Source organism: Pseudophryne corroboree, unplaced genomic scaffold, assembly GCF_028390025.1.
Source record: "Pseudophryne corroboree isolate aPseCor3 unplaced genomic scaffold, aPseCor3.hap2 scaffold_322, whole genome shotgun sequence".
Classification (NCBI taxonomy): Eukaryota; Metazoa; Chordata; class Amphibia; order Anura; family Myobatrachidae; genus Pseudophryne; species Pseudophryne corroboree.
In genome coordinates, this window is record NW_026969903.1 from 105586 (window position 1) to 119473 (window position 13888).

Below are 13888 nucleotides of genomic sequence, written 5' to 3' on the forward strand. Positions count from 1 at the left end.
TTGCCCCAATGCATCATTGAAATTCAAGCTGGAAAGATGATTTTAATATATCACTTGTACATTTTGTATTGCTCTTCTGGTGACAATGTAGTTTGTTTTTGTCAATTACCATTTTAATAATCGGGTAAAGAAAATTAATTGGATTTTTGAAAGAAAACAATACTGTCAATATACTATTAAAACAAATTAAAATGGTAAAAGTTATTGTACTTTAAGTAAAAATAAAAGAGCAAAAATATCAATCCCAGTTTTGGATTACTTTAATTAACAAAAAAAAAATGCATATAGCAGAGGATAGTTTCAATCTGCCTACCTCTGGGTTATGGACCCAGCACTTCCATTACAGTAATCTGCTGCACATGTAAGTGCAAAAGATCCTGAAGCACTCACTCATCATGGGAAAGTACCAATGTGTTTCTTCATTGGTTGATGGAAGAAACATCTTACAAAAACTCTCCACATTATTGACTTTTTAAAATGTTTCTAGGAATCGTTCTAGATGAATGCTTATTAGCCTTTGTCAGTATGGACTTTTGCAAAGTGTTGCTGTGGCGCAATCAGTTAGTGTGTAAGGCTATTAACCAAAAGGTTGGTAGTTCAATCCCACCCAGAGACTTAATTGACCTTGTTATCAGATTTTGGTGATCTTTAAGTAGACAAGTCAAAATTTCAAACCCCCTGTTATGGTGTAGGGTACCTGGCCTTCTCTGATGTAATCAGAGTTAGATTTGATTCAGTGATTTTATAAAAACAGCTAGGAAGCACAATTTAGCAGTGGGTTGCAGAGAAAAAGAAATATGCTGGCAGAAAAATCCAATTGAGTGATTAAACAGCTCTTCATTTTCTGGCTTTATTTTATGCTAACAAATTTGTGCTCTGAAAAGTGTCCACAAAGCCAAGTATCTGATTAACACCTTTGTAGGGATGGTTTTTCACCTATTATTAAATTAAACTTGCTTCATTGGAAAGGCAGCAAGTGATGTCATCCAAGCAGTGGGTCAAAGTTGGCTTCAAACCTCGTCTGCTTATGAAAAGAGAAAAGGGGTATGCAGGGCATGGCGGCCTTTTGCGGTGCTTGGATGACCCCTAGTTCGCATTAAATAATGCAGTCGAGTTTCCCACATTTGGGGAAATCACAGGGGTCAGCATACCCAGAATGCAATGAATGAACCGCTCCCTGGGAGAACAGTCTTCATGACCATGGTATCTCCTATGCAAAATAAGTATGATTTGGGATAGGGCTGGGGAGGGCCGCTGCTCAGGCACATCTCTGTCAAGTAAAGGAGATTCAACTGAGGCAGCACAAGGGAACTCTCATCTGGGGACAACAACTGCAGGGAGAACACATATTTTCAGATGAACATGGGAGGGCAGAAGGCTGCCTAATACTGAAGCACCCCCAAACAACAAACCAAATGCAACAACTAGTGCAAGCATTCCTGGGGGAAGGCCTGCAGCAGAATGATTTGCATATGGCGATGTCATCCAAGCAGTGGGTCAAAGTTGGCTTCAACCCTCGTCTGCATATGAAAAGAGAAAAGGGGCGTGCAGGGCATGGCGGCCTTTTGCGGCACTTGGATGACCCCTAGTTCACATTTCTTGCAGCAGCTGGGCACTGTAACAGCTCCAGAGCTGCTCTGTAAGGCAAGTAAAAGGGTGTGGGCCCTGCAGCACTACCTGTAGTTCGCATTGTGCGAGACCCCTAGTTCGCATTAAACACCCCCACCCTCCTTCGGTGTGGGGCTCATGTTGGCCATGCCCCAGCCCCTGAAGCATTCACGCTGATTTCTTGCAGCAGCTGGGCACTGTAACAGCTCAAGAGCTGCTCTGTAAGGCAAGTAAAAGGGTGTGGGCCCTGCAGCACTACCTGTAGTTTGCATTGTGCTTTGGAAGGCACAAAGTAAGCAGACGGGAAGAGAAGTCAGGATAGTGCACAAGGGTATAGACGGGAGGGGCTCAAGAAAAAAGAAGTGGAAACAGACAGCAAACTAGGCTTCCAATGCACAATGCAAACTACAGGTAGTGCTGCAGGGCCCACACCCTTTTACTTGCCTTACAGAGCAGCTCTGGAGCTGTTTAATCACTCAATTGGATTTTTCTGCCAGCATAATTTTTCTCTTACGTCCTAGAGGATGCTGGGGACTCCGTAAGGACCATGGGGGATAGACGGGCTCCGCAGGAGACATGGGCACTTTAAGAAAGACTTTAGATCTGGGTGTGCACTGGCTCCTCCCTCTATGCCCCTCCTCCAGACCTCAGTTTACTACTGTGCCCAGAGGAGACTGGGTGCTTTTCAGGGAGCTCTCCTGAGTTTCCTGACAGAAAGTATATTTGTTAGATTTTTTTATTTTCAGGGAGCCTGCTGGCAACAGACTCCCTGCATCGAGGGGCGGAGGGGAGAGATGCACACCTACTTCTGTGAGTTGATAGGCTCTGCTTCTTAGGCTACTGTACAGCATTAGCTCCAGAGGGATCGGTACGCAGGTCTCACCCTCGCCGTCCGTCCCAGCGCCGCGCCGCCGTCCCCCTCGCAGAGCCGGAAGATAGAAGCCGGGTGAGTATGAGAAGAAAAGAAGACTTCAGAGGCGGCGGAAGACTTCATGATCTTCACTGAGGTAACGCACAGCAGTAAAGCTGTGCTCCATTGCTCCCATACACCTCTCACACGGCAGTCAGTGTAAGGGTGAAGGGCGCAGGGGGGACGCCCTGGGCAGCAATATAGACCTCTCTTTGGCAAAATAAATATATATGCAGCTAGGCACTGTATATATATATAAGAGCCCCCGCCTTTTTTTTACTATATTTGAGCGGGACAGAAGCCCGTCGCTGAGGGGGTGGGGCTTCTCCCTCAGCACTCACCAGCGCCATTTTCTCCACAGCACCGCTGAGGGGAAGCTCCACGGACTCTCCCCTGCTTATACCACGGTAGAAAGAGGGTCTTAAAGAAGAGGGGGGCACATAATTAGGCGCATATATATATGGAAATACAGCGCTACTGGGTAAACATAAAATTATTGTGTTTTTTTCCTGGGTCATATAGCGCTGGGGTGTGTGCTGGCATACTCTCTCTCTCTGTCTCTCCAAAGGGCCTTGTTGGGGAACTGTCCTCAGATAAGAGGATTCCCTGAGTGTATGGTGTGTCGGTACACGTGTGTCGACATGTCTGAGGTAGAAGGCTCTCCTAGAGAGGAGCAGGAGCAAATTAATGTGGTGTCTCCATCGACAACGCCGACACCTGACTGGATGGATATGTGGAATGTTTTAAGTGCTAATGTAAACTTATTACACAAGAGATTAGACAAAGCTGAAGCTAGGGAACAGTCAGGGAGTCAACCCATGCCTGTCCCTATGTCGCAGGGACCTTCGGGGTCTCAAAAGCGCCCACTATCCCAAATAGTTGACACAGATACCGACACGGATTCTGACTCCAGTGTCGACTACGATGATGCAAAGTTACAGCCAAAATTGGCTAAATGTATTCGATATATGATTATTGCACTAAAAGATGTTTTGCACATCACAGAGTCCCCTGTCCCTGACACGAGGGTACACATGTATAAGGGAAAGAAACCTGAGATAACCTTTCCCCCCTCACATGAGTTGAACGAATTATGTGAAAAAGCTTGGGAATCTCCAGACAAAAAGCTGCCGATTCCCAAAAGGATTCTTATGGCGTATCCTTTCCCGCCAATGGACAGGATACGGTGGGAATCCTCCCCTAGGGTGGATAAAGCATTGACACGCTTATCCAAAAAGGTAGCGCTGCCATCCCAGGATACGGCTACCATCAGGGACCCTGCTGACCGCAAGCAGGAGGTTACCCTAAAGTCCATTTACACACATTCTGGTACCTTACTCAGACCGGCAATTGCGTCGGCCGGGGTTGTAGCGCGGTGGCAGCGGAATTGCAGACCCGTCCTCAATTCCTGCTAAAAGTGGAATCATCCTTTCATATGAACCAACCTATTGTGATGCCTGTGGCTACGCGTGACTTGGAGGATTCCGAGTCCCTTGATGTGGTCAGGGCTTTGAAAATTTACGTGGCCAGAACGGCTAGAGTCAGAAAAACAGAAGCACTGTTTGTCCTGTATGCAGCCAACAAGATTGGCACCCCTGCTTCAAAGCAGACTATTGCTCTCTGGATCTGTAACACGATTCAGCAGGCGCATTCTATGGCGGCAAATCCATCTGCGAACTACAGGTAGTGCTGCAGGGCCCACACCCTTTTACTTGCCTTACAGAGCAGCTCTGGAGCTGTTACAGTGCCCAGCTGCTGCAAGAATTCAGCTTGAATGCTTCAGGGGCTGGGGCATAGCCAACATGAGCCCCACACCAAAGGAGGGTGGAGGTGTTTAATGCAAACTAGGGGTCAGCCAAGCGCCGCAAAAGGCCACCATGCCCTGCACGCACCTTTTCTCTTTTCATATGCAGACGAGGGTTGAAGCCAACTTTGACCAACTGCTTGGATGACATCACCATATGCAAATCCATCTGCGGCAGGCCTTCCCCCAGGAATGCTTGCACTAGTTGTTGCATTTGGTTTGTTGTTTGGGGGTGCTTCAGTATTAGGCAGCCTTCTGCCCTCCCATGTTCATCTGAAAATATATGTTCTCCCTGCAGTTGTTGTCCCAAGATGAGAGTTCCCTTGTGCTGCCTCAGTTGAATCTCCTTTACTTGACAGAGATGTGCATGAGCAGCGGCCCTCCCCAGCCCTATTCCAAATCATACTTATTTTGCATAGGAGATACCATGGTCATGAAGATTTTTCTCCCAGGGTGAGGTTCATTCATTGCATTTTGGGTATGCTGACCCCTGTGATTTCCCCAAATGTGGGAAACTCGACTGCATTATTTGTGGTAGTGGGAGGCTGTGTTTGTGATTTCTTCTGGTCAGCTCTGGTAAAAGTCAGATTTCTTTGTTTCAGATTTTCCTTTAGCCTTGTTCTTCTTTCGAGAGTTCCCTTGTGCTGCCTCAGTTGGATCTCCTTCACTTAACAGGGGGGTGCCCGAGCAGCGACCCTCCCCAGCTCTAGCCCAACTCCTACTTACCTGCCAGGTGAGATACTATGATCATGAAGGTGCTTCTCCCAGGGCAAGGCTCACCCATTGCACTCTGGGTGTGCTGCCCCTGCGATTTCCCCAAATGTGGGAAACTTGACTGCATAATTTGTGTTTCCCCTGGTCGGCTCTCGTATAATTCAGATCTCTTTGTCTCAGATCTCTCTCCAGCCTAGTTTGCTGTCTGTTTCCACTTCTCTTTTCTTCAGCCGCTCCCTTCTATACCCTTGTGCACTATCCTGACTTCTCCTCCCGTCTGCTTACTTTGTGCCTTCCAATGCACAATGCAAACTACAGGTAGTGCTGCAGGGCCCACACCCTTTTACTTGCCTTACAGAGCGTCTCTGGAGCTGTTACAGTGCCCAGCTGCTGCAAGAAATCTGCTTGAATGCTTCAGGGGATGGGACATGGCCAACATGAGCCCCACACCAAAGGAGGGTGGAGCAGAAGGCTGCCTAATACTGAAGCACCCCCAAACAACAAACCAAATGCAACAACTAGTGCAAGCATTCCTGGGGGAAGGCCTGCCGCAGATGGATTTGTGGTGATGTCATCCAAGCAGTTGGTCAAAGGTGGCTTCAACCCTCGTCTGCATATGAAAACAGAAAAGGGGCGTGCAGGGCATGGTGGCCTTTTGCGGCGCTTGACTGACCCCTAGTTTGCATTAAACACCTCCACCCTCCTTCGGTGTGGGGCTCATGTTGGCTATGCCCCAGCCCCTGAAGCATTCAAGCTGATTTCTTGCAGCAGCTGGCCACTGTAACAGCTCCAGAGCTGCTCTGTAAGGCAAGTAAAAGGGTGTGGGCCCTGCAGCACTACCTGTAGTTTGCATTGTGCATTGGAAGGCACAAAGTAAGCAGACGGGAGGAGAAGTCAGGATAGTGCACAAGGGTATAGAAGGGAGCGGCTGAAGAAAAGAGAAGTGGAAACAGACAGCAAACTAGGCTGGAGAGAGACCTGAGACAAAGAGATCTGAATTATACGAGAGCCGACCAGGGGAAACACAAATTATGCAGTCAAGTTTCCCACATTTGGGGAAATCGCAGGAGCAGCACACCCAGAGTACAATGGGTGAGCCTTGCCCTGGGAGAAGCACCTTCATGATCATAGTATCTCACCTGGCAGGTAAGTAGGAGTTGGGCTAGAGCTGGGGAGGGTCGCTGCTCGGGTACCCCCCTGTAAAGTGAAGGAGATCCAACTGAGGCAGCACAAGGGAACTCTCGAAAGAAGAACAAGGCTAAAGGAAAATCTGAGACAAAGAAATCTGACTTTTACCAGAGCTGACCAGAAGAAATCACAAACACAGCCTCCCACTACCACAAATAATGCAGTCAAGTTTCCCACATTTGGGGAAATCACAGGGGTCAGCATACCCAAAATGCAATGAATAAACCTCACCCTGGGAGAAAAATCTTCATGACCATGGTATCTCCTATGCAAAATAAGTATGATTTGGAATAGGGCTGGGGAGGGCCGCTGCTCATGCACATCTCTGTCAAGTAAAGGAGATTTAACTGAGGCAACACAAGGGAACTCTCATCTGGAGACAACAACTGCAGGGAGAACATATATTTTCAGATGAACATGGGAGGGCAGAAGGCTGCCTAATACTGAAGCACCCCCAAACAACAAACCAAATGCAACAACTAGTGCAAGCATTCCTGGGGGAAGGCCTGCCGCAGATGGATTTGCATATGGTGATGTCATCCAAGCAGTGGGTCAAAGTTGGCTTCAACCCTCGTCTGCATATGAAAAGAGAAAAGGGGCGTGCAGGGCATGGTGGCCTTTTGCGGCGCTTGGCTGACCCCTAGTTTGCATTAAACACCTCCACCCTCCTTTGGTGTGGGGCTCATGTTGGCTATGCCCCAGCCCCTGAAGCATTCAAGCTGATTTCTTGCAGCAGCTGGGCACTGTAACAGCTCCAGAGCTGCTCTGTAAGGCAAGTAAAAGGGTGTGGGCCCTGCAGCACTACCTGTAGTTCGCATTGTGCGTTGGAAGGCACAAAGTAAGCAGACAGGAGGAGAAGTCAGGATAGTGCGCAAGGGCATAGAAGGGAGCGGCTCAAGAAAAGAGAAGTGGAAACAGACAGCAAACTAGGCTGGAGAGAGACCTGAGACAAAGAGATCTGAATTATACGAGAGCCGACCAGGGGAAACACAAATTATGCAGTCAAGTTTCCCACATTTGGGGAAATCGCAGGAGCAGCACACCCAGAGCAATGGGTGAGCCTTGCCCTGGGAGAAGCACCTTCATGATCATAGTATCTCACCTGGCAGGTAAGTAGGAGTTGGGCTAGAGCTGGGGAGGGTCGCTGCTCGGGTACCCCCCTGTAAAGTGAAGGAGATCCAACTGAGGCAGCACAAGGGAACTCTCGAAAGAAGAACAAGGCTAGAGGAAAATCTGAGACAAAGAAATCTGACTTTTACCAGAGCTGACCAGAGGAAAGCACAAACACAGTCCCCCACTACCACAAATAATGCAGTCAAGTTTCCCACATTTGGGGAAATCACAGGGGTCAGCATACCCAAAATGCAATGAATGAACCTCACCCTGGGAGAACAATCTTCATGACCATGGTATCTCCTATGCAAAATAAGTATGATTTGGAATAGGGCTGGGGAGGGCCGCTGCTCATGCACATCTCTGTCAAGTAAAGGAGATTCAACTGAGGCAGCACAAGGGAACTCTCATCTGGGGACAACAACTGCAGGGAGAACACATATTTTCAGATGAACATGGGAGGGCAGAAGGCTGCCTAATACTGAAGCACCCCCAAACAACAAACCAAATGCAACAACTAGTGCAAGCATTCCTGGGGGAAGTTCTGCAGAAGACGGATTTGCATACGGTGATGTCATCCAAGCAGTGGGTCAAAGTTGGCTTCAACCCTCATCTGCATATGAAAAGAGAAAAGGGGCGTGCAGGGCATGGCGGCCTTTTGCGGTGCTTGGATGACCCCTAGTTCGCATTAAACACCTCCACCCTCCTTTGGTGTGGGGCTCATGTTGGCCATGCCCCATCCCCTGAAGCATTCAAGCAGATTTCTTGCAGCAGCTGGGCACTGTAACAGCTCCAGAGCTGCTCTGTAAGGCAAGTAAAAGGGTGTGGGCCCTGCAGCACTACCTGTAGTTTGCATTGTGCATTGGAAGGCACAAAGTAAGCAGACGGGAGGAGAAGTCAGGATAGTGCACAAGGGTATAGAAGGGAGCGGCTGAAGAAAAGAGAAGTGGAAACAGACAGCAAACTAGGCTGGAGAGAGACCTGAGACAAAGAGATCTGAATTATACGAGAGCCGACCAGGGGAAACACAAATTATGCAGTCAAGTTTCCCACATTTGGGGAAATCGCAGGGGCAGCACACCCAGAGTGCAATGGGTGAGCCTTGCCCTGGGAGAAGCACCATCATGATCATAGTATCTCACCTGGCAGGTAAGTAGGAGTTGGGCTAGAGCTGGGGAGGGTCTCTGCTCGGGCACCCCCCTGTCAAGTGAAGGAGATCCAACTGAGGCAGCACAAGGGAACTCTCAAAAGAAGAACAAGGCTAGAGGAAGATCTGAAACAAAGAAATCTGACTTTTACCAGAGCTGACCAGAGGAAAACACAAACACAGTCCCCCACTACCACAAATAAAGCAGTCGAGTTTCCCACATTTGGGGAAATCACAGGGGTCAGCATACCCAGAATGCAATGAATGAACCTCACCCTGGGAGAATAATCTTCATGACCATGGTATCTCCTATGCAAAATAAGTATGATTTGGGATAGAGCTGGGGTGGGCCGCTGCTCAGGCACATCTCTGTCAAGTTAAGGAGATTCAACTGAGGCAGCACAAGGGAACTCTCATCTGGGGACAACAACTGCAGGGAGAACACATATTTTCAGATGAACATGGGAGGGCAGAAGGCTGCCTAATACTGAAGCACCCCCAAACAACAAACCAAATGCAACAACTAGTGCAAGCATTCCTGGGGGAAGGCCTGCCGCAGATGGATTTGCATATGGTGATGTCATCCAAGCAGTGGGTCAAAGTTGGCTTCAACCCTCGTCTGCATATGAAAACAGAAAAGGGGCGTGCAGGGCATGGTGGCCTTTTGCGGCGCTTGTCTGACCCCTAGTTTGCATTAAACACCTCCACCCTCCTTCGGTGTGGGGCTCATGTTGGCTATGCCCCAGCCCCTGAAGCATTCAAGCTGATTTCTTGCAGCAGCTGGGCACTGTAACAGCTCCAGAGCTGCTCTGTAAGGCAAGTAAAAGGGTGTGGGCCCTGCAGCACTACCTGTAGCTTGCATTGTGCATTGGAAGGCACAAAGTAAGCAGACGGGAGGAGAAGTCAGGATAGTGCACAAGGGTATAGAAGGGAGCGGCTGAAGAAAAGAGAAGTGGAAACAGACAGCAAACTAGGCTGGAGAGAGACCTGAGACAGAGAGATCTGAATTATACGAGAGCCGACCAGGGGAAACACAAATTATGCAGTCAAGTTTCCCACATTTGGGGAAATTGCAGGAGCAGCACACCCAGAGTACAATGGGTGAGCCTTGCCCAGGGAGAAGCACCTTCATGATCATAGTATCTCACCTGGCAGGTAAGTAGGAGTTGGGCTAGAGCTGGGGAGGGTCGCTGCTCGGGTACCCCCCTGTAAAGTGAAGGAGATCCAACTGAGGCAGCACAAGGGAACTCTCGAAAGAAGAACAAGGCTAAAGGAAAATGTGAGACAAAGAAATCTGACTTTTACCAGAGCTGACCAGAGGAAAGCACAAACACAGTCTCCCACTACCACAAATAATGCAGTCAAGTTTCCCACATTTGGGGAAATCACAGGGGTCAGCATACCCAAAATGCAATGAATGAACCTCACCCTGGGAGAAAAATCTTCATGACCATGGTATCTCCTATGCAAAATAAGCATGATTTGGAATAGGGCTGGGGAGGGCCGCTGCTCATGCACATCTCTGTCAAGTAAAGGAGATTCAACTGAGGCAGCACAAGGGAACTCTCATCTTGGGTCAACAACTGCAGGGAGAACACATATTTTCAGATGAACATGGGAGGGCAGAAGGCTGCCTAATACTGAAGCACCCCCAAACAACAAACCAAATGCAACAACTAGTGCAAGCATTCCTGGGGGAAGTTCTGCAGAAGACGGATTTGCATACGGTGATGTCATCCAAGCAGTGGGTCAAAGTTGGCTTCAACCCTCATCTGCATATGAAAAGGGGCGTGCAGGGCATGGCGGCCTTTTGCGGTGCTTGGATGACCCGTAGTTCGCATTAAACACCTCCACCAACCTTTGGTGTGGGGCTCATGTTGGCCATGCCCCATCCCCTGAAGCATTCAAGCTGATTTCTTGCAGCAGCTGGGCACTGTAACAGCTCCAGAGCTGCTCTGTAAGGCAAGTAAAAGGGTGTGGGCCCTGCAGCACTACCTGTAGTTTGCATTGTGCATTGGAAGGCACAAAGTAAGCAGACGGGAGGAGAAGTCAGGATAGTGCACAAGGGTATAGAAGGGAGCGGCTGAAGAAAAGAGAAGTGGAAACAGACAGCAAACTAGGCTGGAGAGAGACCTGAGACAAAGAGATCTGAATTATACGAGAGCCGACCAGGGGAAACACAAATTATGCAGTCAAGTTTCCCACATTTGGGGAAATCGCAGGAGCAGCACACCCAGAGTACAATGGGTGAGCCTTGCCCTGGGAGAAGCACCTTCATGATCATAGTATCTCACCTGGCAGGTAAGTAGGAGTTGGGCTAGAGCTGGGGAGGGTCGCTGCTCGGGTACCCCCCTGTAAAGTGAAGGAGATCCAACTGAGGCAGCACAAGGGAACTCTCGAAAGAAGAACAAGGCTAAAGGAAAATCTGAGACAAAGAAATCTGACTTTTACCAGAGCTGACCAGAGGAAAGCACAAACACAGTCTCCCACTACCACAAATAATGCAGTCAAGTTTCCCACATTTGGGGAAATCACAGGGGTCAGCATACCCAAAATGCAATGAATGAACCTCACCCTGGGAGAAAAATCTTCATGACCATGGTATCTCCTATGCAAAATAAGTATGATTTGGAATAGGGCTGGGGAGGGCCGCTGCTCATGCACATCTCTGTCAAGTAAAGGAGATTCAACTGAGGCAGCAAAAGGGAACTCTCATCTTGGGACAACAACTGCAGGGAGAACACATATTTTCAGATGAACATGGGAGGGCAGAAGGCTGCCTAATACTGAAGCACCCCCAAACAACAAACCAAATGCAACAACTAGTGCAAGCATTCCTGGGGGAAGGCCTGCCGCAGATGGATTTGCATATGGTGATGTCATCCAAGCAGTGGGTCAAAGTTGGCTTCAACCCTCGTCTGCATATGAAAACAGAAAAGGGGCGTGCAGGGCATGGTGGCCTTTTGCGGCGCTTGTCTGACCCCTAGTTTGCATTAAACACCTCCACCCTCCTTCGGTGTGGGGCTCATGTTGGCTATGCCCCAGCCCCTGAAGCATTCAAGCTGATTTCTTGCAGCAGCTGGGCACTGTAACAGCTCCAGAGCTGCTCTGTAAGGCAAGTAAAAGGGTGTGGGCCCTGCAGCACTACCTGTAGTTTGCATTGTGCATTGGAAGGCACAAAGTAAGCAGACGGGAGGAGAAGTCAGGATAGTGCACAAGGGTATAGAAGGGAGCGGCTGAAGAAAAGAGAAGTGGAAACAGACAGCAAACTAGGCTGGAGAGAGACCTGAGACAAAGAGATCTGAATTATACGAGAGCCGACCAGGGGAAACACAAATTATGCAGTCAAGTTTCCCACATTTGGGGAAATTGCAGGAGCAGCACACCCAGAGTACAATGGGTGAGCCTTGCCCTGGGAGAAGCACCTTCATGATCATAGTATCTCACCTGGCAGGTAAGTAGGAGTTGGGCTAGAGCTGGGGAGGGTCGCAGCTCGGGTACCCCCCTGTAAAGTGAAGGAGATCCAACTGAGGCAGCACAAGGGAACTCTCGAAAGAAGAACAAGGCTAAAGGAAAATCTGAGACAAAGAAATCTGACTTTTACCAGAGCTGACCAGAGGAAAGCACAAACACAGTCTCCCACTACCACAAATAATGCAGTCAAGTTTCCCACATTTGGGGAAATCACAGGGGTCAGCATACCCAAAATGCAATGAATGAACCTCACCCTGGGAGAAAAATCTTCATGACCATGGTATCTCCTATGCAAAATAAGTATGATTTGGAATAGGGCTGGGGAGGGCCGCTGCTCATGCACATCTCTGTCAAGTAAAGGAGATTCAACTGAGGCAGCACAAGGGAACTCTCATCTTGGGACAACAACTGCAGGGAGAACACATATTTTCAGATGAACATGGGAGGGCAGAAGGCTGCCTAATACTGAAGCACCACCAAACAACAAATCAAATGCAACAACTAGTGCAAGCATTCCTGGGGGAAGTTCTGCAGAAGACGGATTTGCATACGGTGATGTCATCCAAGCAGTGGGTCAAAGTTGGCTTCAACCCTCATCTGCATATGAAAAGAGAAAAGGGGCGTGCAGGGCATGGCGGCCTTTTGCGGTGCTTGGATGACCCCTAGTTCGCATTAAACACCTCCACCCTCCTTTGGTGTGGGGCTCATGTTGGCCATGCCCCATCCCCTGAAGCATTCAAGCTGATTTCTTGCAGCAGCTGGGCACTGTAACAGCTCCAGAGCTGCTCTGTAAGGCAAGTAAAAGGGTGTGGGCCCTGCAGCACTACCTGTAGTTTGCATTGTGCATTGGAAGGCACAAAGTAAGCAGACGGGAGGAGAAGTCAGGATAGTGCACAAGGGTATAGAAGGGAGCGGCTGAAGAAAAGAGAAGTGGAAACAGACAGCAAACTAGGCTGGAGAGAGACCTGTGACAAAGAGATCTGAATTATACGAGAGCCGACCAGGGGAAACACAAATTATGCAGTCAAGTTTCCCACATTTGGGGAAATCGCAGGAGCAGCACACCCAGAGTACAATGGGTGAGCCTTGCCCTGGGAGAAGCACCTTCATGATCATAGTATCTCACCTGGCAGGTAAGTAGGAGTTGGGCTAGAGCTGGGGAGGGTCGCTGCTCGGGTACCCCCCTGTAAAGTGAAGGAGATCCAACTGAGGCAGCACAAGGGAACTCTCGAAAGAAGAACAAGGCTAAAGGAAAATCTGAGACAAAGAAATCTGACTTTTACCAGAGCTGACCAGAGGAAAGCACAAACACAGTCTCCCACTACCACAAATAATGCAGTCAAGTTTCCCACATTTGGGGAAATCACAGGGGTCAGCATACCCAAAATGCAATGAATGAACCTCACCCTGGGAGAAAAATCTTCATGACTTAGAATTGAATTAGTATATTGACAGTATTGTTTTCTTTCAAAAATCCACTTAATTTTCTTTACCCGATTATTAAAATGGTAATTGACAAAAACAAACTACATTGTCACCAGAAGAGCAATACAAAATGTACAAGTGATATATTAAAATCATCTTTCCAGCTTGAATTTCAATGATGCATTGGGGCAACGATTTTGTGAGAAACATCTTCACCCTTAAATAAAGATTTTCTTAATTCCTTACCTGTGTGCTAATTAGATATCACCTTGTTTTCACATTAAACAGACTTCCACATGAGAAAGCAGCAAGGATGCAGTGGCGTTAATGTTTCCTGGTGTCAACCTGTATTATTTCAGTAGATATTGAAATGAGGATGCATCTTGCTGCCTTTCCAATGAAGCAAGTTTAATTTAGTAATAGGTGAAAAACCATCCCTACAAAGATGTTAATCAGATACTTGGCTTTGTGGACACTTTTCAGAGAACAAATTTGTTAGCATAAA

At 48.3% G+C, this 13888-nt stretch overlaps 15 non-coding genes and 2 pseudogenes across 15 annotated transcripts; 2 read left to right on the forward strand and 15 right to left on the reverse strand.

The window, feature by feature from the left end:
* Positions 1–1048: 1048 nt before the first annotated feature.
* Positions 1049–1227, reverse strand: LOC135018478 (U1 spliceosomal RNA; annotated as a pseudogene).
* A 3497-nt stretch (positions 1228–4724) lies between these two features.
* Positions 4725–4888, forward strand: LOC135018315 (U1 spliceosomal RNA). Its single transcript, XR_010216030.1, has one exon. It is a non-coding gene; the product is annotated as a U1 spliceosomal RNA (small nuclear RNA).
* A 152-nt stretch (positions 4889–5040) lies between these two features.
* LOC135018361 (U1 spliceosomal RNA) lies at positions 5041–5203 on the forward strand. Its single transcript, XR_010216071.1, has one exon. It is a non-coding gene; the product is annotated as a U1 spliceosomal RNA (small nuclear RNA).
* Positions 5204–6027: 824 nt separating this feature from the next.
* On the reverse strand, positions 6028–6190 carry LOC135018402 (U1 spliceosomal RNA). Its single transcript, XR_010216108.1, has one exon. It is a non-coding gene; the product is annotated as a U1 spliceosomal RNA (small nuclear RNA).
* Positions 6191–6342: 152 nt separating this feature from the next.
* Positions 6343–6506, reverse strand: LOC135018311 (U1 spliceosomal RNA). The gene has a single exon (XR_010216026.1). It is a non-coding gene; the product is annotated as a U1 spliceosomal RNA (small nuclear RNA).
* A 674-nt stretch (positions 6507–7180) lies between these two features.
* On the reverse strand, positions 7181–7341 carry LOC135018463 (U1 spliceosomal RNA). The gene has a single exon (XR_010216161.1). It is a non-coding gene; the product is annotated as a U1 spliceosomal RNA (small nuclear RNA).
* A 152-nt stretch (positions 7342–7493) lies between these two features.
* On the reverse strand, positions 7494–7657 carry LOC135018547 (U1 spliceosomal RNA). The gene has a single exon (XR_010216236.1). It is a non-coding gene; the product is annotated as a U1 spliceosomal RNA (small nuclear RNA).
* Positions 7658–8331: 674 nt separating this feature from the next.
* Positions 8332–8494, reverse strand: LOC135018394 (U1 spliceosomal RNA). The gene has a single exon (XR_010216103.1). It is a non-coding gene; the product is annotated as a U1 spliceosomal RNA (small nuclear RNA).
* A 152-nt stretch (positions 8495–8646) lies between these two features.
* On the reverse strand, positions 8647–8810 carry LOC135018281 (U1 spliceosomal RNA). The gene has a single exon (XR_010215996.1). It is a non-coding gene; the product is annotated as a U1 spliceosomal RNA (small nuclear RNA).
* Positions 8811–9484: 674 nt separating this feature from the next.
* Positions 9485–9647, reverse strand: LOC135018381 (U1 spliceosomal RNA). The gene has a single exon (XR_010216090.1). It is a non-coding gene; the product is annotated as a U1 spliceosomal RNA (small nuclear RNA).
* A 152-nt stretch (positions 9648–9799) lies between these two features.
* Positions 9800–9963, reverse strand: LOC135018324 (U1 spliceosomal RNA). Its single transcript, XR_010216038.1, has one exon. It is a non-coding gene; the product is annotated as a U1 spliceosomal RNA (small nuclear RNA).
* Positions 9964–10630: 667 nt separating this feature from the next.
* On the reverse strand, positions 10631–10793 carry LOC135018403 (U1 spliceosomal RNA). The gene has a single exon (XR_010216109.1). It is a non-coding gene; the product is annotated as a U1 spliceosomal RNA (small nuclear RNA).
* A 152-nt stretch (positions 10794–10945) lies between these two features.
* LOC135018297 (U1 spliceosomal RNA) lies at positions 10946–11109 on the reverse strand. The gene has a single exon (XR_010216012.1). It is a non-coding gene; the product is annotated as a U1 spliceosomal RNA (small nuclear RNA).
* A 674-nt stretch (positions 11110–11783) lies between these two features.
* Positions 11784–11946, reverse strand: LOC135018392 (U1 spliceosomal RNA). The gene has a single exon (XR_010216101.1). It is a non-coding gene; the product is annotated as a U1 spliceosomal RNA (small nuclear RNA).
* Positions 11947–12098: 152 nt separating this feature from the next.
* On the reverse strand, positions 12099–12262 carry LOC135018298 (U1 spliceosomal RNA). Its single transcript, XR_010216013.1, has one exon. It is a non-coding gene; the product is annotated as a U1 spliceosomal RNA (small nuclear RNA).
* Positions 12263–12936: 674 nt separating this feature from the next.
* On the reverse strand, positions 12937–13099 carry LOC135018404 (U1 spliceosomal RNA). Its single transcript, XR_010216110.1, has one exon. It is a non-coding gene; the product is annotated as a U1 spliceosomal RNA (small nuclear RNA).
* A 152-nt stretch (positions 13100–13251) lies between these two features.
* LOC135018489 (U1 spliceosomal RNA) lies at positions 13252–13405 on the reverse strand (annotated as a pseudogene).
* Positions 13406–13888: the final 483 nt, after the last annotated feature.